This window comes from Lathyrus oleraceus, chromosome 7, assembly GCF_024323335.1.
Source record: "Lathyrus oleraceus cultivar Zhongwan6 chromosome 7, CAAS_Psat_ZW6_1.0, whole genome shotgun sequence".
NCBI classification, from domain to species: domain Eukaryota; kingdom Viridiplantae; phylum Streptophyta; class Magnoliopsida; order Fabales; family Fabaceae; genus Lathyrus; species Lathyrus oleraceus.
The window spans coordinates 298,769,305-298,794,330 of record NC_066585.1 but is presented as its reverse complement, the minus strand read 5'-3'; the positions used below and the strand labels follow the sequence as shown (position 1 = coordinate 298,794,330).

Here is a 25,026-nt window from a genome sequence, read left to right as displayed (position 1 = left end):
ATCGAGAGAGTTCAGAAAATACCTCTTCAGATTCTTCATCTGAACTATTACTGGATGTGGTAGCCATGAATGCCACATTGGCCTGTTCATCAGAGTCAGATTCTGATGAGTCAGATTCGCTATCATCCCAGGTAGCCATTAATCCTTTCTTTGTCCTGAAGGTATTCTTCTTGAAACTTTCTTTTCTGGAACTATCTTTCTTTAGCTTGGGGCATTCATTCCTGTAGTGACCTGTTTCTTTACATTCATAACAAGTAATATCTTTGTTAGTTTTACCTTTTGAGGTTGATTCTGATCGACCCCCTCTGGGTTTTGGTCTTCTGAAGTTGTTGTTCCTCTTTTTCCAGAGTTGTTTAACTCTTCTGGTCAGGAGGGACAATTCTTCTTCCTCATCAGAATCTTCTTGTTCAGAGTCATCTGCATCTTCTGTCTCGGCCTGGAATGCTTTGGTTCTGTCAGATTTGCGCCTTTCAGATCTGGACTTTAATGCTACAGACTTGTTCTTCTTCTGAGGTTCGTCTTCCTCTAGTTCTATCTCATGGCTTCTGAGAGAACTGACAAGCTCTTCAAGACTGATATTGTTCAGATCCTTAGATAGCTTCAGAGCAGTGACCATGGGTCTCCACTTCTTTGACAAGCTTCTGACTATCTTTTTGACGTGGCCTGCAGTTGTGTACCCTTTGTCTAGAACTTTGAGACCTGCAACAAGAGTTTGGAATCTAGAGAACATTACCTCTATGGCTTCGTCATCCTCCATTTTGAAGGCTTCATATTTCTAGATAAGCGCCAGAGCCTTTGTCTCTTTGACCTGAGAGTTTCCTTCATGAGTCATCCTCAGAGAGTCAAGTATGTCTTTGGCTGTTTCTCTGTTGGTGATCTTTTCATACTCGTTGTAAGATATAGCATTGAGAAGTATGGTTCTGGCCTTGTGATGATTTTTGAAAACTCGCTTCTGATCATCTGACATCTTACTTCTGGGAACTTCAACTCCATCCTCTGTGACAGGAGGTTTGTATCCATCTGTGACAATGTCCCAGAGATCAGCATTGTAGCCTAGAAAGAAGCTCTCAATCCTATCTTTCCAGTAGTCGAATTTTTCTCCATCAAAGACAGGAGGCTTAGCATTGTAACTGTCTCTTTCATTTTGTGGGCCATGGTTTTTCTCGTTCTGGATCTCTCTACACTGTTAAGTGTTTGATTAGAAAATCAATAACAGAGCCGAAGCTCTGATACCAATTGAAGGTGAGAAAAACAAGAAAGGGGGGTTTGAATTGTTTTTGAAAAATAAGCGTTCTTGCAAAATAAAATCACACAGGATTTTATATTGGTTCGCTTATAACACAAAGCTACTCCAGTCCACCCGGCCAAGGTGATTTCGCCTTCAACAAGGACTTAATCCACTAATCTTGAAAGATTATTACAACCAACGTCTAAGAGAAGGATCTCTTAGTCCTCTCAAGTATACAGACTGCGCAGAGTCACTTGAGGAATATAAAACAACTTAGATAAAAACAGAGTTTGTAATCTAGAGTGCTTCTAGGATAAAGCAAATATTACAACAGTAAGAACAAAAGAATGTTTCACGTTCTAAGCAAAAGCTTCGTGAAAGATTGAGAGAGAGAAGAATGAGTTTATGCGTATTGGTGTATCTCTCAATGCTGATTGTTGTCCTTTATATAGAGGTGAAAGGACCGTTGACATTGATGGCAGATAATTTAGTCTTGAATAGGAATTAATGCCATAACTTCTGTTGTTTCTTGCCAAAACAACTTTGTCTCCCTGAATAACTTCTTTCCAATAATAGTTCCTTTCCATTTAAATTTGAAGTTGACGTTACTCTTTCTGATTCAGGAAATCCATAATCAAGGTCTATGTAACTCTGTTAATCTGAGATCTTGCTATGTGGATTCGGAGCTTCTAATGTTTTGATCTCTTAGGGTTCTGATGATGACTTCAGATGACGCTGAGAGCTTCTGGAATTTAGATATACCTTTGTTTAGAGTCAGAACTTCTAGAGCGTACTCCTTGTTCAAATGCCTCTGATGTTTTTGCTGTTTTGCTCAGAGTTGGAACATCTTGAGCGCGTTACTACTTCAGATGCTTCTGATAATTTGTATCTGATATGATTCAGTATCTGATGACGCAATCAGATTCCTTTCTTTTTGTTTAGATTCCTGCACACTTAGAAACATTTTGTTAGAGTGCCATTTTTGGTTTCGTTCTTTGTTATCATCAAAATCTTGGAATCTGTTGTAGAACAATTTTTGTTCTTACACTTTAATGTTTGATGGGGCCGTCAATGCCAAAGGAAGTGGAATTGGTGTTGTCATTACCACTCTGAAAGGTGCCCACATGCCTTTCACCGCTCGTCTGACTTTTGAGTGCACCAATAATGAAGCTGAGTATGAAGCCTATATCTTGGGTATCAAGCAAGCCATTGATTTGAGAATCAAGACTCTGAACATCTTCAGAGATTCAACTCTAGTGATCAATTAAGTGAATGGTGATTGGAATACTCTCCAGCCTAATCTGGTCCCCTACAGAGATTACACGAGAAGACTGTTGACTTTCTTCACAATAGTAAAGCTATATCATATACCTCGTGACGAGAACCAGACGGCAGATGCCCTTGCTACTCTATCCTCCATGATCAAGGTGATTCGGTGGAACTATGCTCCCAGGATCGATGTTATGCGCCTTGATAGGGCCGCATATGTGTTTGCTGCTGAACTGGTAGTTGATGACAAGCCCTGGTACCAAGACATTAAGTGCTTTCTGAAGAATCAAGAGTACCCTGCAGAGGCATCCAACAATGATAGAAAGACTTTGAGAAGATTGGCAGGCAGTTTCTTCTTGAACAAAGACGATGTGATGTATAAGAGGAACTTCGACATGGTTTTGCTGAGATGCGTGGATAGACACGAAGCGGACATGTTAATGCAAGAAGTTCATGAAGGCTCCTTCGGTACTCATGCCGGCGGACATGCAATGGCTAAGAAATTGTTGAGAGCGGGTTATTACTGGATGACCATGGAATCTGATTGTTTCAAATATGCTCAAAAGTGTCATAAATGCCAGATTTATGCTGATAAGGTGCATGTGCCACCAAATCCTCTGAATGTGATGTCTTCGTCGTGGCCGTTTGCTATGTGGGGCATCAATATGATTGGAAAGATTGAGCCGACTGCCTCCAATGGGCATCGTTTCATCCTTGTTTCCATCGACTATTTCACCAAGTGGGTCGAAACAGCATCATTTGCGAAGGTCACCAGACATGTGGTTGCCCGATTCATCAAGAAAGAAATCATTTGTCGTTATGGGATTCCCGAAAGAATCATTACTGATAATGGTTCTAATCTCAATAACAAAATGATGAAAGAGTTGTGCAAGAACTTCAACATTCAACATCACAAGTCTTCCCCTTATCGTCCTAAGATGAAAGGTGCTGTTGAGGCAGCAAATAAGAACATAAAGAAGATTGTGCAAAAGATGGTCGTTACGTATAGAGATTGGCATGAGATGCTACCCTTTGCCTTGCATGGGTACCGTACTTCAGTACGTACATCGACCGGGGAAACCCCTTATTCCCTTGTGTATGGTATGGAAGCAGTCCTACCTGTTGAAGTGGAGATTCCTTCTCTAAGAGTCATGTTGGATGTCAAGTTAGATGAAGCTGAGTGGATTCAGACAAGGTTCAATGAGTTGAGTCTTATCGAAGAGAAGTGAATGGCAGCCATTTGTCATGGGAAATTGTATCAGAGTCGGATGAAGAGAGCCTTTGATCAGAAAGTGCATCCTCGATGCTTCCAAGTCGGAGATTTGGTGTTGAAAAGGATCCTTCCTCCTCAGATAGATCACAAGGGCAAGTGGACTCCTAACTATAATGGACCGTATATTGTCACCAAGGTTTTTGATGGTGGAGCCTTAATGCTTGCAACTATGGATGGTGAAAACTTCACTTCCCCTGTGAACTCAGGCGTAGTTAAAAAATACTTCGCATAAAATAGACCCGCTGGACGATAAAAAGAATAGTCCAGGCAAAAAAAATCGGCATCCCAGCGAACCAAGAAAATGAAAAAGGTTCGAGCAAAAGTTAGGGATTAAAAAATGAAAAGATTGTACACCCGGTAAGTTGAAAACCTGAAAGGGCAACTTAGGCAAAAATGGGTATCCTGGTGGATTGAAAACCCGAAAGGGCGATCCAGGCAAAAGTTAGGGATTAAGAGAATGGATAAATTTTTAATAGTTTTGAATATCATCTCGTGTTGATAACTGGAAACTTTTGAAGGATAGGAAACAATCCAATCACCTTTTTCGGAAAGTTGATCATCTGGAGGATCTTGAAGACGAGCGAATCATAGCAGAATTGGAACCCGATAGAAATCCATTTCACATTGCCATTAGATTAATTTCTGTTTTTATCTGTTGTGAAATTACCTCTTTCCAGGGATTGCTTCCTGATGTAAATACCTATTCAGAGGTCACTCAATCAATAAAATCATGTTATTCAGTACATCTCTGTGTTCATTTTCATTTTACTATTTTGTTTGCAAAAATGACGTCCGAATTTTTGATAAACATTGCATCATGAAACATAAGAGCTTTACAGGTACGTGCTTAATAAACATTGAAAATTGCTGTAAAATTTAAGTGCTTTGGATCGTCTATTCAGAACAGGTACACTCGGGGCATTTCCTTAAGGTCCCCATCAAATGATCGCGGATGTTTTTCCTCAACAGTTGGAATTTGGTATCTTATCCCTACAGAGCTGGTCCGAGCGTTGGATTCTTCAATCCCCAGCAGGCTCTCACTGATGTACTTCCCCAAGCATTTGTTTCAGATTATACATTCACCAGTAGAGTCGACAGTGTTTGACTGTATATCCCCAGTGGAGTTGACAGTGCCAGACTGTATCTTCCCATCAGAAGCAGCTGCTCCTCAGAGTTTGATGCCAGATCGATGATCTCGACGCTAGACCCATAGTCTCTTTCCTTGAAGCAGAATCTCGGCCATGGTTATTTCTGTGTTATTCTGTGTTACCATTTACTTTTGTATTCAGGCTAACATTCCTTATTTCGGTGTTCAGACCGACTCTCACCGTACCAGATGGATTCTTTTTCAAGACCACCTCTTGGCCGATTCTGACAGGCATTGTTACTTCATTTTTTCACTTCAGTGTAAATTTTTGGGCTTTTATCGTATTCAATCACTTGATACCTCGAAAGTGCGAAAGCCGTTGCTATCTTCCTTTCGGGTTTCCAGTTGATTGAATAGGGGCAGATGTAATACCCCAAAATTTACCCTTCATTTTTCCTGGAAGCATGGGATTATATTTTACACTTCATTAGCATCATATTAGGTCATACTCATTGCATACTGCATTAGTGACATGGAGATCAGGTTTTGATCGATCACTCCTTAACAGAAGGAGCCCACACAAAGCAAGATTGAGAATTGGACTTCATTTTCTAATTATACAAGTCTCAAGGGTCTCAGGGGGGGTCCAAGTATCTTATTATGGTCCTCAGTTCATCAGTGAAGGATTCAAAGCTATCAGAGTGTTCATCTAGATTTAATCAGAAATTAGGGTTTCATGGCTACCTGCAACAGGAAATGTTTGGTTGGAAGTAGAGGAGCTCATCCATGTCATGATTAGAGAGGCATCTTGGCCTAGGAAGATTCACAATTATCTCAGAAAGATCCAGTGGCAATCAGTGCAATCAGTTCCTGATCATTTTGCCCTAAAACTAGGGTTTGGTATAAAATCAGTTTATTTCTGATTCGTTGGGTGAAACTCTTTTCCATGGCCCTCCATATGTCCACAAGGGTCTACATACAAAAAATCAGCTCTTTATTTGAGCTAGAAGTGCTTCAATTGATCAATGGAATCGGGAATCAGACAGTGTGGGAAAAGTCAACTGTGAGGCCAGAAAAGTCAACTCCTGATATTTCGAGAGTGGAATATCAAAATCCATGCCTAGGGGATCCTACATGTGAAATTTGATCAAGGTTGGATCATGGATTCATCATTTAATCAGGAATTGAAAAAGTTACTTAATTTGGAAATGATTGACTTTCCATTTAGGGCAAGTTTTCATGATCGTTGCACTCACTTTAAGCCCATTTTGCATCAAGATAAAAGATCCATTTGAAAATTTCTCCAACATGAAAGTTGTTCCTCTTGTTCCAAGATTTCTATAGATATAAAGTTTGCTCCATTTGGATTAGAATTGAGAAAGTTATGCTTAGTCAAAGTGAGACATTTTTTTAGGACACTTAGAAACATTTCTAAGTCCAAAATCTTCAAAATTTGTCAAGACTTCTTGGCCAGTTTTCTTGCACTTCAAGGCATTATTTGAAAATAATTTCTTCACAACAATTGTACCTTGCCATGTCCTCTTTCACATCCTTTTGGAATCATCTCATTTGGATCCATGGTTTGAGAGATACATTCATTTAAAGTGGGCACCATGACTTGATTTTCTAGGCAGATTTTGGGCTTGGCTGGCCCAATCAGATTTTCTAAGCATGCTGCACAAACCAGTCACGTTTTTTTACCTCTTTTGACCATGCATTGGAAATCCATTCACTTAAGTTTGGCCCAAAATAACAACATTTTACACCTCACTTCACACTTTTATTCTTATGGATAAATCACTTATTAAAAAGCCCATGAGAACACCTAATCCACCCTATTTAAGAAGCTGAAACCCTAACCCTAAAGGAGCATTGGAATTTCGTGGCAAGGAGGCAAAGCTTCATCACATATCATATTCCATTCCACTTCTATTTTCCATTAGGTAATCATCTCTTCCATGGCCATGTTTTGATATATCTGCGCTTGCTTACCATGTTCATCACCATTAATCCTTCCATTTTCATATTTCTTTTTCATATTTAAAATATTTTCTTCGTCCATAAAATTACCCAAATTTTTTTTCACTTTTATTAATGTTTTATTTAATTTTATATAATTTTTATTTTCATATTTTTTTAATATTAATATTTTAGTTTAATTATTTATTCTAACTGGTCCATTTTAACACACTTTTTTTTATTGATATTATTTTTATGACTTAAAATTATTGTTAGCATTTGATTTTTAGGATGAAGGTTGACAGCTGTCTCATGGTCAACCTGACCTTTTCTTGGAATTTTATTTCACATTTTCAATTTATTATGGATTTATTTTTGACCTAGTTTGGTTGGTGGACTTTTAATTTGACTTCTGTTTTATTTTACTTAATTCACGTACCAATTTTCGTTATTTTAAAAATCTTTTTGGGGTATGATGATGTCATGACCCCACATTATTTAGTTTAATTTTTTATGATTTTCTTGATTAATTTACTATTTATTCTTCATTTATTTCTAACCTAGTCTTATTAATTGACTTTTAATTTGACTTCTGTTTTATTTTAATTAATTCACGTGCCAATTTTCATTATTTTAAAAATATTTTTGGGGGATGATGATGTCCTGACCCCACCTTATTTAGTTTAATTTTTCATAATTTTATTGATTAATTTACTATTTATTCTTGATTTATTTCTAACCTAGTCTTATTAATTGACTTTTGGTTTGAGCTATGTTTTGTTTTAATTAATTCACGTGCCAATTTTCATTATTTTAAAACTCTTTTTAGGGGGTGATGACGTCCTGACCCCACCTTATTTAGTTTAAATTTTCATAATTTTCTTGATTAATTTGCTATTTATTTGTTATTTTTTAAGTTGACTTGAATTTTCAGTTGACTTCTTTATGATCGATGTTTGACTTAGGGATTGCTTATGGCAATTGAAGAGATCTTTTGATCCTCCCTTGTTCATCTCATATGTCATGTATTAGAGGCCTCTTACCTTGATTTTATTTGGTCCTTACCTCATTTCCTGATTAAATTATTCAGTGGACCCTTCGTGTGCATATTTTCATCTGTTTGATTCATCTGTTATCTTTTATACTTGTTTCTCTCATTCATGCTTTCTATTGCTTGATTATTTAACATATTCATACTCCCATGCATTGTTTAAATGCTCCATTATTTGAGTCTTTGGTTTGATTATATATTGTTTATTTATCCGATCTGATTGATAACTGTTGCCTACTTGTATGATGTATGAGGCATATATTTTTATTGTTTGTTTGCCATGAACAATCCCCATTCATAACAAATGTACCCCTCTCCCATAAAGTGTATAATATTTATTTCTTTATTTCTTTATTCGTCTGTTAATACAAGAATTAAAACAAACATCCGATAATCATTTCAAAACAAGATCAAAAGCTCGATCCAACGTCGAGTAATCATTTTCAAAACTTAATAGAACTAGCACACATTCATCCATCCTCTTGTAAGTCGATTTCCTAAAGCATCGCCATCTACCTGTAAGTCGATTGCCTCCGGCATCGCCATCTACCCTTATCCGTAACTCCTCTCCGTGCTCCATTTGTCGACTCTTGTTCCGTTTAGGCAACACCCATTAGGTAGAACCCTTTGTATGATAACATAGGTAGAATTCCCTTATTCTTTACATGCTAACATTAGGTAGATGTTCCCCTTTGTAAATCCTAACACATAGGTCCATATTGCATGACAACTCTAGAGCAGAGCTTCCCCACTTTTAGACCTTCCGTGCGTCTCCGATCTTGTGGCATGTCAGTCCGTTCTATTGCAAAGAGGTAACTGCCTAAGACTCGATTCAACGAGCTGCGACACCTACTGCTAGGACGTTGGACACACTGCCCACCCTCCTTTGACACAGCTGGTGTCCTCTTTTGTAAGTCCATGTTCAGATGACAATCCTTAACCCCTAGTTAGCCGAACTACGTTTTGCTCTGATTCTCATTCCAGATGAGATACGTAGGCATAAGACGCGACGTATTACCGAGCACACTTCTCTTTAACCCATAGGTAGCCGAGCTACGAAGACTCTGATTCTCATACTCAGATGAGATACGTAGGCAGTGGATGCGACATCCTTGCGAGTCATTTTCTTTTAACCTTCCTTTTAGTAAATAGTACTTTAGATATACCTACACCCTTTAGACTAGAACAACACTTATGAAAAGGGCTCCCTAGGAGTACCTAGGATGTTTTGGGTGCTTAAAACCTTCCCATTGCATAACCAACCCCCTTACCCAGATCTCTGACATTTTTACTAGTTTTTGATTCAATAAAACTTTTAGGTTTTTGTTCGCTTTCTAACCATTCCTTTGGATAAATAGAAGTGCGGTGGCGACTCGACTTGTATGGTTTACCTTGGATTTAGTCAATATCTCTAATGGTAACGAATCCCCCGCTATGGGTTGTTTATAAGGTGGTGGAGGCACATAAGGTTTTTCTTTCTCTTCGGCCTCTAGGATATTATCTTCCTTTTCCTTCGGTTCACTTACCTGCTCAGTTGTGGTTTTGTCTGGTTTTTGGTACATGGCAGGGTTTTGGAGTCTTGGATCTACGGGCCCGTCTATTTCTTTTCCACTCCTCAGTATAATGGCATCTGCATGTCCTTTTGGATTAGGTTGCGGCTGTCCAGAAAATGTTCCAGCGGGAGCGGAAGTAGATGCTTGTTGTTGAGCCACTTGTGAAATCTGTGTTTTAAGCATTTTTTCGTGGGTGGCAAAGGCGTCTACTTTGCTCGCTAGTTGTTTAAGTTTCTCGCTAGTATGTATGTTTTGGTTCAAGAAGTCTTTTTTTGTCTGAGCTTGGGTAGCTATGAAGCTTTGCATCATTAATTCTAGGTTTGACTTCCTAGTAATGTTAGGAGCATTATTAGATGGCTTTTGATATCCAGGCGGAACAGCTGGTGCTTGGCCAGGTGTATACATGGCGTTGTTATTCTTATACAAAAAATTAGGATGGTTTTTCCAACCTGGGTTGTAGGTATTCGAATAAGGATTTCCTTGTGCGTAATTCACTTGATCGGTTGGGACTCCTGCTAATATTTGACATTCTGGTGCAGTGTGTCCAGGGGTTCCACATAACTCACAGTTTGGAGTCACGACAGCCACGGTGGCTGCAGGTGATATGGTCAAGTTGTCTAACTTTTGAACAAGGGCATCTACCTTGGCATGGACATGGTCAAGGCTACTGATTTCGTAGATTCCACTTTTTGTTTGGGACTTTTCTACTAGAGTTCTTTCACCTCCCCATTGGCAATGGTTTTGGGCCATGTTTTTAATGAGTTGATAGGCTTCATTGTATGGCTTGTCCATAAGTGCACCGCCTACGGCAGTGTCTACTGTCAGTCTTGTGTTATACAGAAGCCCATTGTAAAATGTGTGAATGATCACCCAGTCTTCGAGATCGTGATGTGGACATATCCTCATCATGTCTTTGTATCTCTCCCATGCGTCGTAGAGAGATTCTACATCTTTTTGTCGAAATCCGTTGATTTGAGCTCTCAGCATAGCAGTTTTGCTCGGCGGAAAATATCGGAATAAGAAAACGTTCTTCAGTTCTTCCTATGTTGTAACTGAGTTGGATGACAAAGATTGCAACTAAGCACAAGCTCTGTCTCTTAGTGAGAAAGGAAAGAGGCGTAGTCTTATCGCATCTTGAGATACACCATTCGCCTTTACAGTGTCTACGTACTGCACAAACTTGGTCAAATGTTCATTAGGGTCGTCTGTAGGATTTCCAGCAAATTGATGTTGTTGGACGGCTAATAATAATGAGGATTTCAGCTCAAAATCGTTTCGATTGATAGCCGGGGCAGCAATGCTGCTGTGAGGTTCTTGTTGGGATGGGGTAGCGTAGAACTTAAGAGGACGATTTTGTGGTCCTTCTTCAGCCATGGTTGGTTTTTCGTCTGGTTCAGCAGTAGGAAAAAAGATATCGGGAATATCATACCTTTGTTGGTACTCTAGTATTCGGCGTCTTATATATAAGAAACACTATAATTCAGCGATTGGCGGTGCTAAGTTATCGCCTTGTGAGCGAGTACTTGGCATACATTTGGGGGAAATAAGGGAAAGGAGATTTTTTTTTATTTTTACTTTAGTCTATACCGTGCAACGAAAGAATCACACTATTTGACTAAATCAGGTCCCCGGGAACGGCGCCAAAAACTTGATACGTCTCGTGACTGTATATAGAATATAGTCTATCAGGTACTTGACTGCAAGTGCACAGTCCAGTCGTTTTAGTTTTAAAAGATATCGAACCCACAGGGATCGATGGACAAACTAATGCTACTGACGTCACTATGTTTAGCTAAGGGGATGATTTTTAGAAGATTGGTTGAAGAAAATTAAATCTAAGGAAAGTTGAGTTTTAAGAAAGTATTAATAGGAGGATATCAGTATGCAATGCATTAATCGTCAGGGATTCGATAGGTCATCGGTATATAATTTAAGTACCAAATATCTTTCAGTAGAAAATACTTATTTAAAAGGCTTTATCTCACACTCTCGTGATTGTTGATTCGGACTATACCTTTAAGTCAGAATGTACGCTCTCGCTGTCCCATTTGAAGTTAAAAATACTTTTTGAAAATAGATAAGTTCTAATTGCTTTTAAAGTGCTCTCGCTGTTTTTAAAATCAATGCCTAGTTTTTACTATCCAGTTCGACCCTCACGCTCTCGCGATTGTCGGTTCTCACCTTAGTTAATTTCCCACTTTCGTGGAAAAATCGTATTAAATAACTTCTCACCCTTGTGACAAAGTTAATTAAATTTAAATTAAAAACCACAGCCGAAAAGATTGTTTGAGATAAGAAGTTTTTCACCGATTATTATCAAATCCCGTCTAATTAAATTGTTACATACCGATACCGGTAGTTTAGCCAGACATGTTAAATAACACAAACACAGACGAGCATAAACTGATTAATAGTGCAGCAAACATAATTATAATAATAACAGAGCAATAATAATAATAATTGAATAAAAACCTGGCAATTGGATTAATAGAGTACGCCGAATCTTGAAGTACTTGAGCAGTCCTCCACAGGTCGGTAGGATTCTGCTTCTTCGATACAATTGCTTAAACTAAATTAAATAAATTGTAGTAGTTCCCCAGTGTAGGAAACTACTACTTTGGCTAAATGAAAAATGGAAAGGAAAAGGGAAAACGGAAACTCTAAACCTAACGGTAACTGAATTGCGGTAGAGGAAACAATGTTGCTGAAGGAAAATAATACTAGAAGACTGAATTGCTGTAGAAAATAAAATTGCAGAGAAAAATTAAGCCCCTCTCATTTCCAACCTCTGTCCTTTTTATATCTCCTGGTAGGTCATGGCAGTTGAGAGAAACAAGGATGACTCGGTTGAGTGAGGAATCCACGGGAAAGTGGTTCTGTTGCGGGAATTTAGGCATGTTTGCTCGCTTCTGTTGACTGTTTCAAGGCGTTGATTCTGGCCGTGTGACGTTCGTCATGGGCATGTGACAGTCGTCACAGGCTGGGCGTTCCGGTCGTTACACGCTTTGTGACGTTCGTCACATCAACAATTTTTGTGTTCTGCTGCTTTCTATTTTTCTATTGCTTTCTCTTCCGTTTCTTCTTCTTTTTCTTCCTTTTCTACACTTTGCTCATTTATGCATGGGGATTAAAATACCTGCAAAAATAACTTGAATACTTGCGGAATAATCGGAATATAAACGAAAGTGGTACGATCTTTGAGTGTAAATCAACGCAAATATACGATGTATTTTCGCGTTATCAATGGTCGACGTTGAGGCATTTTATGGGTTGTATAATAGCGTTATGGCCATCACATTGTCACTAAAGGTTGACACATTTGGTTGAAGGTTGGCCATCATGGATGTTGGCATACCATAAGGGTAATCTTTTCTAGGTGGTGGCATTGAGAACCCAAGCAAAGGTCTCGCGATCACAGGATTATTCAGAGAATTACCCGACTACGGTGGGGTGTTTCCCCTTGAGATGGAAAGTTGCGACCGACACCATTGATGCCACCAGAGCGGCCACTCTAACTAGTGTCGAGAGAACTGACTCCTCAACCGCAGGCACTGCTGGTTGTTGCACTACATTTTGGGGATTATTCAGAGGATTGACACTATTTATAGGAGGAAAAGACATTCTAGACAAAGTCTCACCACTCCTTAATTGCATACAAAATGCCCAGAAGTGACTTTTAAAAATAGAACACTATCTAAAAAGACAGAAAATAAGAAAATCTATAAACGGATAGGAAACTTAGCACACGTCCCACTGTGCGTGCCAATTTGTTTACGCTAAAAAATGGTAAACAACCGTTGGTCTCCAAATTAAGGGTTACTTGCAGGATGAACTAGTGAATCCTAGAACATAGTGTCAGATAACAACTTTGTTTTTTATTCTCTTATGATCAAATGATTGTTTTCGACTTGGTCGAAAAAATAGGGTCTTAGGCGACCGTAAGAACGAAAGACATCGACTACTTTAAAAATGTATAAAAGAAAAGATAAATACTAGAAATATTGAATGAAATTACTTGGATACTATTGAAAATAAATTAAATAAGGTAAAGTGAAACAGTAAGACTAGAAACTTTACATTGAAAGTAAAAGGTTGGTAATTCATCGGTTTTTACGTTCTCTCAGCCATTCGCTCGTTTCTCTATACGCTGATACTTTGAGTTTTCAGTGAGATTTTTGTAATACAATGAACACCACTGAATTCAACGTAATAAACTCCTATATATACAAGTATGAAATAACTACCCCTAACATTTCTATCTTTAGAGTTCACCACGTAAAACTCTGCATGCAGTTTGTCTATGTGCTTTCTCCATGTGTCTCTTTAGAAGGAAACCCACTGACAATTATTGATATTCGAAAGTAACATTGCACACCCAAATAACTGCCTTTTAGATCGATTTTCCACTGCCGTAAGACCTAGGTGATCAATGCTATCCAAAAATTTCTCTTGCGACATCCAAAAATTTCTCTTGCGACATCCAAAAATTTCTCTTGCGACATCCAAAAATTTCTCTTGCGACATCCAAAAATTTCTACCTAATAGGCAACACCCATTAGGTAGAACCCTTTGTATGATAACATAGGTAGAATTCCCTTATTCTTTACATGCTAACATTAGGTAGATGTTCCCCTTTGTAAATCCTAACACATAGGTCCATATTGCATGACAACTCTAGAGCAGAGCTTCCCCACTTTTAGACCTTCCGTGCGTCTCCGATCTTGTGGCATGTCAGTCCGTTCTATTGCAAAGAGGTAACTGCCTAAGACTCGATTCAACGAGCTGCGACACCTACTGCTAGGACGTTGGACACACTGCCCACCCTCCTTTGACACAGCTGGTGTCCTCTTTTGTAAGTCCATGTTCAGATGGCAATCCTTAACCCCTAGTTAGCCGAACTACGTTTTGCTCTGATTCTCATTCCAGATGAGATACGTAGGCATAAGACGCGACGTCTTACCGAGCACACTTCTCTTTAACCCATAGGTAGCCGAGCTACGAAGACTCTGATTCTCATACTCAGATGAGATACGTAGGCAGTGGATGCGACATCCTTGCGAGTCATTTTCTTTTAACCTTCCTTTTAGTAAATAGTACTTTAGATATACCTACACCCTTTAGACTAGAACAACACTTATGAAAAGGGCTCCCTAGGAGTACCTAGGATGTTTTGGGTGCTTAAAACCTTCCCATTGCATAACCAACCCCCTTACCCAGATCTCTGACATTTTTACTAGTTTTTGATTCAATAAAACTTTTAGGTTTTTGTTCGCTTTCTAACCATTCCTTTGGATAAATAGAAGTGCGGTGGCGACTCGACTTGTATGGTTTACCTTGGATTTAGTCAATATCTCTAATGGTAACGAATCCCCCGCTATGGGTTGTTTATAAGGTGGTGGAGGCACATAAGGTTTTTCTTTCTCTTCGGCCTCTAGGATATTATCTTCCTTTTCCTTCGGTTCACTTACCTGCTCAGTTGTGGTTTTGTCTGGTTTTTGGTACATGGCAGGGTTTTGGAGTCTTGGATCTACGGGCCCGTCTATTTCTTTTCCACTCCTCAGTATAATGGCATCTGCATGTCCTTTTGGATTAGGTTGCGGCTGTCCAGAAAATGTTCCAGCGGGAGCGGAAGTAGATGCTTGTTGTTGAGCCACTTGTGAAATCTGTGTTTTAAGCATTTTTTCGTGGGTGGCAAAGGCGTCTACTTTGCTCGCTAGTTGTTTAAGTTTCTCGCTAGTATGTATGTTTTGGTTCAAGAAGTCTTTTTTTGTCTGAGCTTGGGTAGCTATGAAGCTTTGCATCATTAATTCTAGGTTTGACTTCCTAGTAATGTTAGGAGCATTATTAGATGGCTTTTGATATCCAGGTGGAACAGCTGGTGCTTGGCCAGGTGTATACATGGCGTTGTTATTCTTATACAAAAAATTAGGATGGTTTTTCCAACCTGGGTTGTAGGTATTCGAATAAGGATTTCCTTGTGCGTAATTCACTTGATCAGGTGGGACTCCTGCTAATATTTGACATTCTGGTGCAGTGTGTCCAGGGGTTCCACATAACTCACAGTTTGGAGTCACGACAGCCACGGTGGCTGCAGGTGATATGGTCAAGTTGTCTAACTTTTGAACAAGGGCATCTACCTTGGCATGGACATGGTCAAGGCTACTGATTTCGTAGATTCCACTTTTTGTTTGGGACTTTTCTACTAGAGTTCTTTCACCTCCCCATTGGCAATGGTTTTGGGCCATGTTTTTAATGAGTTGATAGGCTTCATTGTATGGCTTGTCCATAAGTGCACCGCCTACGGCAGTGTCTACTGTCAGTCTTGTGTTATACAGAAGCCCATTGTAAAATGTGTGAATGATCACCCAGTCTTCGAGATCGTGATGTGGACATATCCTCATCATGTCTTTGTATCTCTCCCATGCGTCGTAGAGAGATTCTACATCTTTTTGTCGAAATCCGTTGATTTGAGCTCTCAGCATAGCAGTTTTGCTCGGCGGAAAATATCGGAATAAGAAAACGTTCTTCAGTTCTTCCTATGTTGTAACTGAGTTGGATGACAAAGATTGCAACTAAGCACAAGCTCTGTCTCTTAGTGAGAAAGGAAAGAGGCGTAGTCTTATCGCATCTTGAGATACACCATTCGCCTTTACAGTGTCTACGTACTGCACAAACTTGGTCAAATGTTCATTAGGGTCGTCTGTAGGATTTCCAGCAAATTGATGTTGTTGGACGGCTAATAATAATGAGGATTTCAGCTCGAAATCGTTTCGATTGATAGCCGGGGCAGCAATGCTGCTGTGAGGTTCTTGTTGGGATGGGGTAGCGTAGAACTTAAGAGGACGATTTTGTGGTCCTTCTTCAGCCATGGTTGGTTTTTCGTCTGGTTCAGCAGTAGGAAAAAAGATATCGGGAATATCATACCTTTGTTGGTACTCTAGTATTCGGCGTCTTATATATAAGAAACACTATAATTCAGCGATTGGCGGTGCTAAGTTATCGCCTTGTGAGCGAGTACTTGGCATACATTTGGGGGAAATAAGGGAAAGGAGATTTTTTTTATTTTTACTTTAGTCTATACCGTGCAACGAAAGAATCACACTATTTGACTAAATCAGGTCCCCGGGAACGGCGCCAAAAACTTGATACGTCTCGTGACTGTATATAGAATATAGTCTATCAGGTACTTGACTGCAAGTGCACAGTCCAGTCGTTTTAGTTTTAAAAGATATCGAACCCACAGGGATCGATGGACAAACTAATGCTACCGACGTCACTATGTTTAGCTAAGGGGATGATTTTTAGAAGATTGGTTGAAGAAAATTAAATCTAAGGAAAGTTGAGTTTTAAGAAAGTATTAATAGGAGGATATCAGTATGCAATGCATTAATCGTCAGGGATTCGATAGGTCATCGGTATATAATTTAAGTACCAAATATCTTTCAGTAGAAAATACTTATTTAAAAGGCTTTATCTCACACTCTCGTGATTGTTGATTCGGACTATACCTTTAAGTCAGAATGTACGCTCTCGCTGTCCCATTTGAAGTTAAAAATACTTTTTGAAAATAGATAAGTTCTAATTGCTTTTAAAGTGCTCTCGCTGTTTTTAAAATCAATGCCTAGTTTTTACTATCCAGTTCGACCCTCACGCTCTCGCGATTGTCGGTTCTCACCTTAGTTAATTTCCCACTTTCGTGGAAAAATCGTATTAAATAACTTCTCACCCTTGTGACAAAGTTAATTAAATTTAAATTAAAAACCACAGCCGAAAAGATTGTTTGAGATAAGAAGTTTTTCACCGATTATTATCAAATCCCGTCTAATTAAATTGTTACATACCGATACCGGTAGTTTAGCCAGACATGTTAAATAACACAAACACAGACGAGCATAAACTGATTAATAGTGCAGCAAACATAATTATAATAATAACAGAGCAATAATAATAATAATTGAATAAAAACCTGGCAATTGGATTAATAGAGTACGCCGAATCTTGAAGTACTTGAGCAGTCCTCCACAGGTCGGTAGGATTCTGCTTCTTCGATACAATTGCTTAAACTAAATTAAATAAATTGTAGTAGTTCCCCAGTGTAGGAAACTACTACTTTGGCTAAATGAAAAATGGAAAGGAAAAGGGAAAACGGAAACTCTAAACCTAACGGTAACTGAATTGCGGTAGAGGAAACAATGTTGCTGAAGGAAAATAATACTAGAAGACTGAATTGCTGTAGAAAATAAAATTGCAGAGAAAAATTAAGCCCCTCTCATTTCCAACCTCTGTCCTTTTTATATCTCCTGGTAGGTCATGGCAGTTGAGAGAAACAAGGATGACTCGGTTGAGTGAGGAATCCACGGGAAAGTGGTTCTGTTGCGGGAATTTAGGCATGTTTGCTCGCTTCTGTTGACTGTTTCAAGGCGTTGATTCTGGCCGTGTGACGTTCGTCATGGGCATGTGACAGTCGTCACAGGCTGGGCGTTCCGGTCGTTACACGCTTTGTGACGTTCGTCACATCAACAATTTTTGTGTTCTGCTGCTTTCTATTTTTCTATTGCTTTCTCTTCCGTTTCTTCTTCTTTTTCTTCCTTTTCTACACTTTGCTCATTTATGCATGGGGATTAAAATACCTGCAAAAATAACTTGAATACTTGCGGAATAATCGGAATATAAACGAAAGTGGTACGATCTTTGAGTGTAAATCAACGCAAATATACGATGTATTTTCGCGTTATCAATGGTCGACGTTGAGGCATTTTATGGGTTGTATAATAGCGTTATGGCCATCACATTGTCACTAAAGGTTGACACATTTGGTTGAAGGTTGGCCATCATGGATGTTGGCATACCATAAGGGTAATCTTTTCTAGGTGGTGGCATTGAGAACCCAAGCAAAGGTCTCGCGATCACAGGATTATTCAGAGAATTACCCGACTACGGTGGGGTGTTTCCCCTTGAGATGGAAAGTTGCGACCGACACCATTGATGCCACCAGAGCGGCCACTCTAACTAGTGTCGAGAGAACTGACTCCTCAACCGCAGGCACTGCTGGTTGTTGCACTACATTTTGGGGATTATTCTGAGGATTGACACTATTTATAGGAGGAAAAGACATTCTAGACAAAGTCTCACCACTCCTTAATTGCATACAAAATGCCCAGAAGTGACTTTTAAAAATAGAACACTATCTAAAAAGACAGAAAATAAGAAAATCTATAAACGGATAGGAAACTTAGCACACGTCCCACTGTGCGTGCCAATTTGTTTACGCTAAAAAATGGTAAACAACCGTTGGTCTCCAAATTAAGGGTTACTTGCAGGATGAACTAGTGAATCCTAGAACATAGTGTCAGATAACAACTTTGTTTTTTATTCTCTTATGATCAAATGATTGTTTTCGACTTGGTCGAAAAAATAGGGTCTTAGGCGACCGTAAGAACGAAAGACATCGACTACTTTAAAAATGTATAAAAGAAAAGATAAATACTAGAAATATTGAATGAAATTACTTGGATACTATTGAAAATAAATTAAATAAGGTAAAGTGAAACAGTAAGACTAGAAACTTTACATTGAAAGTAAAAGGTTGGTAATTCATCGGTTTTTACGTTCTCTCAGCCATTCGCTCGTTTCTCTATACGCTGATACTTTGAGTTTTCAGTGAGATTTTTGTAATACAATGAACACCACTGAATTCAACGTAATAAACTCCTATATATACAAGTATGAAATAACTACCCCTAACATTTCTATCTTTAGAGTTCACCACGTAAAACTCTGCATGCAGTTTGTCTATGTGCTTTCTCCATGTGTCTCTTTAGAAGGAAACCCACTGACAATTATTGATATTCGAAAGTAACATTGCACACCCAAATAACTGCCTTTTAGATCGATTTTCCACTGCCGTAAGACCTAGGTGATCAATGCTATCCAAAAATTTCTCTTGCGACATCCAAAAATTTCTCTTGCGACATCCAAAAATTTCTCTTGCGACATCCAAAAATTTCTCTTGCGACATCCAAAAATTTCTACCTAATAGGCAACACCCATTAGGTAGAACCCTTTGTATGATAACATAGGTAGAATTCCCTTATTCTTTACATGCTAACATTAGGTAGATGTTCCCCTTTGTAAATCCTAACACATAGGTCCATATTGCATGACAACTCTAGAGCAGAGCTTCCCCACTTTTAGACCTTCCGTGCGTCTCCGATCTTGTGGCATGTCAGTCCGTTCTATTGCAAAGAGGTAACTGCCTAAGACTCGATTCAACGAGCTGCGACACCTACTGCTAGGACGTTGGACACACTGCCCACCCTCCTTTGACACAGCTGGTGTCCTCTTTTGTAAGTCCATGTTCAGATGGCAATCCTTAACCCCTAGTTAGCCGAACTACGTTTTGCTCTGATTCTCATTCCAGATGAGATACGTAGGCATAAGACGCGACGTCTTACCGAGCACACTTCTCTTTAACCCATAGGTAGCCGAGCTACGAAGACTCTGATTCTCATACTCAGATGAGATACGTAGGCAGTGGATGCGACATCCTTGCGAGTCATTTTCTTTTAACCTTCCTTTTAGTAAATAGTACTTTAGATATACCTACACCCTTTAGACTAGAACAACACTTATGAAAAGGGCTCCCTAGGAGTACCTAGGATGTTTTGGGTGCTTAAAACCTTCCCATTGCATAACCAACCCCCTTACCCAGATCTCTGACATTTTTACTAGTTTTTGATTCAATAAAACTTTTAGGTTTTTGTTCGCTTTCTAACCATTCCTTTGGATAAATAGAAGTGCGGTGGCGACTCGACTTGTATGGTTTACCTTGGATTTAGTCAATATCTCTAATGGTAACGAATCCCCCGCTATGGGTTGTTTATAAGGTGGTGGAGGCACATAAGGTTTTTCTTTCTCTTCGGCCTCTAGGATATTATCTTCCTTTTCCTTCGGTTCACTTACCTGCTCAGTTGTGGTTTTGTCTGGTTTTTGGTACATGGCAGGGTTTTGGAGTCTTGGATCTACGGGCCCGTCTATTTCTTTTCCACTCCTCAGTATAATGGCATCTGCATGTCCTTTTGGATTAGGTTGCGGCTGTCCAGAAAATGTTCCAGCGGGAGCGGAAGTAGATGCTTGTTGTTGAGCCACTTGTGAAATCTGTGTTTTAAGCATTTTTTCGTGGGTGGCAAAGGCGTCTACTTTGCTCGCTAGTTGTTTAAGTTTCTCGCTAGTATGTATGTTTTGGTTCAAGAAGTCTTTTTTTGTCTGAGCTTGGGTAGCTATGAAGCTTTGCATCATTAATTCTAGGTTTGACTTCCTAGTAATGTTAGGAGCATTATTAGATGGCTTTTGATATCCAGGCGGAACAGCTGGTGCTTGGCCAGGTGTATACATGGCGTTGTTATTCTTATACAAAAAATTAGGATGGTTTTTCCAACCTGGGTTGTAGGTATTCGAATAAGGATTTCCTTGTGCGTAATTCACTTGATCGGTTGGGACTCCTGCTAATATTTGACATTCTGGTGCAGTGTGTCCAGGGGTTCCACATAACTCACAGTTTGGAGTCACGACAGCCACGGTGGCTGCAGGTGATATGGTCAAGTTGTCTAACTTTTGAACAAGGGCATCTACCTTGGCATGGACATGGTCAAGGCTACTGATTTCGTAGATTCCACTTTTTGTTTGGGACTTTTCTACTAGAGTTCTTTCACCTCCCCATTGGCAATGGTTTTGGGCCATGTTTTTAATGAGTTGATAGGCTTCATTGTATGGCTTGTCCATAAGTGCACCGCCTACGGCAGTGTCTACTGTCAGTCTTGTGTTATACAGAAGCCCATTGTAAAATGTGTGAATGATCACCCAGTCTTCGAGATCGTGATGTGGACATATCCTCATCATGTCTTTGTATCTCTCCCATGCGTCGTAGAGAGATTCTACATCTTTTTGTCGAAATCCGTTGATTTGAGCTCTCAGCATAGCAGTTTTGCTCGGCGGAAAATATCGGAATAAGAAAACGTTCTTCAGTTCTTCCTATGTTGTAACTGAGTTGGATGACAAAGATTGCAACTAAGCACAAGCTCTGTCTCTTAGTGAGAAAGGAAAGAGGCGTAGTCTTATCGCATCTTGAGATACACCATTCGCCTTTACAGTGTCTACGTACTGCACAAACTTGGTCAAATGTTCATTAGGGTCGTCTGTAGGATTTCCAGCAAATTGATGTTGTTGGACGGCTAATAATAATGAGGATTTCAGCTCGAAATCGTTTCGATTGATAGCCGGGGCAGCAATGCTGCTGTGAGGTTCTTGTTGGGATGGGGTAGCGTAGAACTTAAGAGGACGATTTTGTGGTCCTTCTTCAGCCATGGTTGGTTTTTCGTCTGGTTCAGCAGTAGGAAAAAAGATATCGGGAATATCATACCTTTGTTGGTACTCTAGTATTCGGCGTCTTATATATAAGAAACACTATAATTCAGCGATTGGCGGTGCTAAGTTATCGCCTTGTGAGCGAGTACTTGGCATACATTTGGGGGAAATAAGGGAAAGGAGATTTTTTTTTATTTTTACTTTAGTCTATACCGTGCAACGAAAGAATCACACTATTTGACTAAATCAGGTCCCCGGGAACGGCGCCAAAAACTTGATACGTCTCGTGACTGTATATAGAATATAGTCTATCAGGTACTTGACTGCAAGTGCACAGTCCAGTCGTTTTAGTTTTAAAAGATATCGAACCCACAGGGATCGATGGACAAACTAATGCTACCGACGTCACTATGTTTAGCTAAGGGGATGATTTTTAGAAGATTGGTTGAAGAAAATTAAATCTAAGGAAAGTTGAGTTTTAAGAAAGTATTAATAGGAGGATATCAGTATGCAATGCATTAATCGTCAGGGATTCGATAGGTCATCGGTATATAATTTAAGTACCAAATATCTTTCAGTAGAAAATACTTATTTAAAAGGCTTTATCTCACACTCTCGTGATTGTTGATTCGGACTATACCTTTAAGTCAGAATGTACGCTCTCGCTGTCCCATTTGAAGTTAAAAATACTTTTTGAAAATAGATAAGTTCTAATTGCTTTTAAAGTGCTCTCGCTGTTTTTAAAATCAATGCCTAGTTTTTACTATCCAGTTCGACCCTCACGCTCTCGCGATTGTCGGTTCTCACCTTAGTTAATTTCCCACTTTCGTGGAAAAATCGTATTAAATAACTTCTCACCCTTGTGACAAAGTTAATTAAATTTAAATTAAAAACCACAGCCGAAAAGATTGTTTGAGATAAGAAGTTTTTCACCGATTATTATCAAATCCCGTCTAATTAAATTGTTACATACCGATACCGGTAGTTTAGCCAGACATGTTAAATAACACAAACACAGACGAGCATAAACTGATTAATAGTGCAGCAAACATAATTATAATAATAACAGAGCAATAATAATAATAATTGAATAAAAACCTGGCAATTGGATTAATAGAGTACGCCGAATCTTGAAGTACTTGAGCAGTCCTCCACAGGTCGGTAGGATTCTGCTTCTTCGATACAATTGCTTAAACTAAATTAAATAAATTGTAGTAGTTCCCCAGTGTAGGAAACTACTACTTTGGCTAAATGAAAAATGGAAAGGAAAAGGGAAAACGGAAACTCTAAACCTAACGGTAACTGAATTGCGGTAGAGGAAACAATGTTGCTGAAGGAAAATAATACTAGAAGACTGAATTGCTGTAGAAAATAAAATTGCAGAGAAAAATTAAGCCCCTCTCATTTCCAACCTCTGTCCTTTTTATATCTCCTGGTAGGTCATGGCAGTTGAGAGAAACAAGGATGACTCGGTTGAGTGAGGAATCCACGGGAAAGTGGTTCTGTTGCGGGAATTTAGGCATGTTTGCTCGCTTCTGTTGACTGTTTCAAGGCGTTGATTCTGGCCGTGTGACGTTCGTCATGGGCATGTGACAGTCGTCACAGGCTGGGCGTTCCGGTCGTTACACGCTTTGTGACGTTCGTCACATCAACAATTTTTGTGTTCTGCTGCTTTCTATTTTTCTATTGCTTTCTCTTCCGTTTCTTCTTCTTTTTCTTCCTTTTCTACACTTTGCTCATTTATGCATGGGGATTAAAATACCTGCAAAAATAACTTGAATACTTGCGGAATAATCGGAATATAAACGAAAGTGGTACGATCTTTGAGTGTAAATCAACGCAAATATACGATGTATTTTCGCGTTATCAATGGTCGACGTTGAGGCATTTTATGGGTTGTATAATAGCGTTATGGCCATCACATTGTCACTAAAGGTTGACACATTTGGTTGAAGGTTGGCCATCATGGATGTTGGCATACCATAAGGGTAATCTTTTCTAGGTGGTGGCATTGAGAACCCAAGCAAAGGTCTCGCGATCACAGGATTATTCAGAGAATTACCCGACTACGGTGGGGTGTTTCCCCTTGAGATGGAAAGTTGCGACCGACACCATTGATGCCACCAGAGCGGCCACTCTAACTAGTGTCGAGAGAACTGACTCCTCAACCGCAGGCACTGCTGGTTGTTGCACTACATTTTGGGGATTATTCTGAGGATTGACACTATTTATAGGAGGAAAAGACATTCTAGACAAAGTCTCACCACTCCTTAATTGCATACAAAATGCCCAGAAGTGACTTTTAAAAATAGAACACTATCTAAAAAGACAGAAAATAAGAAAATCTATAAACGGATAGGAAACTTAGCACACGTCCCACTGTGCGTGCCAATTTGTTTACGCTAAAAAATGGTAAACAACCGTTGGTCTCCAAATTAAGGGTTACTTGCAGGATGAACTAGTGAATCCTAGAACATAGTGTCAGATAACAACTTTGTTTTTTATTCTCTTATGATCAAATGATTGTTTTCGACTTGGTCGAAAAAATAGGGTCTTAGGCGACCGTAAGAACGAAAGACATCGACTACTTTAAAAATGTATAAAAGAAAAGATAAATACTAGAAATATTGAATGAAATTACTTGGATACTATTGAAAATAAATTAAATAAGGTAAAGTGAAACAGTAAGACTAGAAACTTTACATTGAAAGTAAAAGGTTGGTAATTCATCGGTTTTTACGTTCTCTCAGCCATTCGCTCGTTTCTCTATACGCTGATACTTTGAGTTTTCAGTGAGATTTTTGTAATACAATGAACACCACTGAATTCAACGTAATAAACTCCTATATATACAAGTATGAAATAACTACCCCTAACATTTCTATCTTTAGAGTTCACCACGTAAAACTCTGCATGCAGTTTGTCTATGTGCTTTCTCCATGTGTCTCTTTAGAAGGAAACCCACTGACAATTATTGATATTCGAAAGTAACATTGCACACCCAAATAACTGCCTTTTAGATCGATTTTCCACTGCCGTAAGACCTAGGTGATCAATGCTATCCAAAAATTTCTCTTGCGACATCCAAAAATTTCTCTTGCGACATCCAAAATTTTCTCTTGCGACATCCAAAAATTTCACTAAGTCCAGATTCTGGTCGAACCAAGATTTTTCGTCTTTGCCCTTGTTTGCTGAGGCTTTTCCTCCTGTCAAAAACTCCAGCTAACACATGTGTGACTGCTT

The 25,026-nt window shown here is 39.2% G+C and overlaps 3 non-coding genes across 3 annotated transcripts; all 3 read left to right on the top strand.

The window, feature by feature from the left end:
* Window positions 1-10,300: 10,300 nt before the first annotated feature.
* LOC127108832 (small nucleolar RNA R71) lies at window positions 10,301-10,407 on the top strand. Its single transcript, XR_007796342.1, has one exon. It is a non-coding gene; the product is annotated as a small nucleolar RNA R71 (small nucleolar RNA).
* Window positions 10,408-15,795: 5,388 nt separating this feature from the next.
* Window positions 15,796-15,902, top strand: LOC127108831 (small nucleolar RNA R71). The gene has a single exon (XR_007796341.1). It is a non-coding gene; the product is annotated as a small nucleolar RNA R71 (small nucleolar RNA).
* A 5,387-nt stretch (window positions 15,903-21,289) lies between these two features.
* LOC127108830 (small nucleolar RNA R71) lies at window positions 21,290-21,396 on the top strand. Its single transcript, XR_007796340.1, has one exon. It is a non-coding gene; the product is annotated as a small nucleolar RNA R71 (small nucleolar RNA).
* Window positions 21,397-25,026: the final 3,630 nt, after the last annotated feature.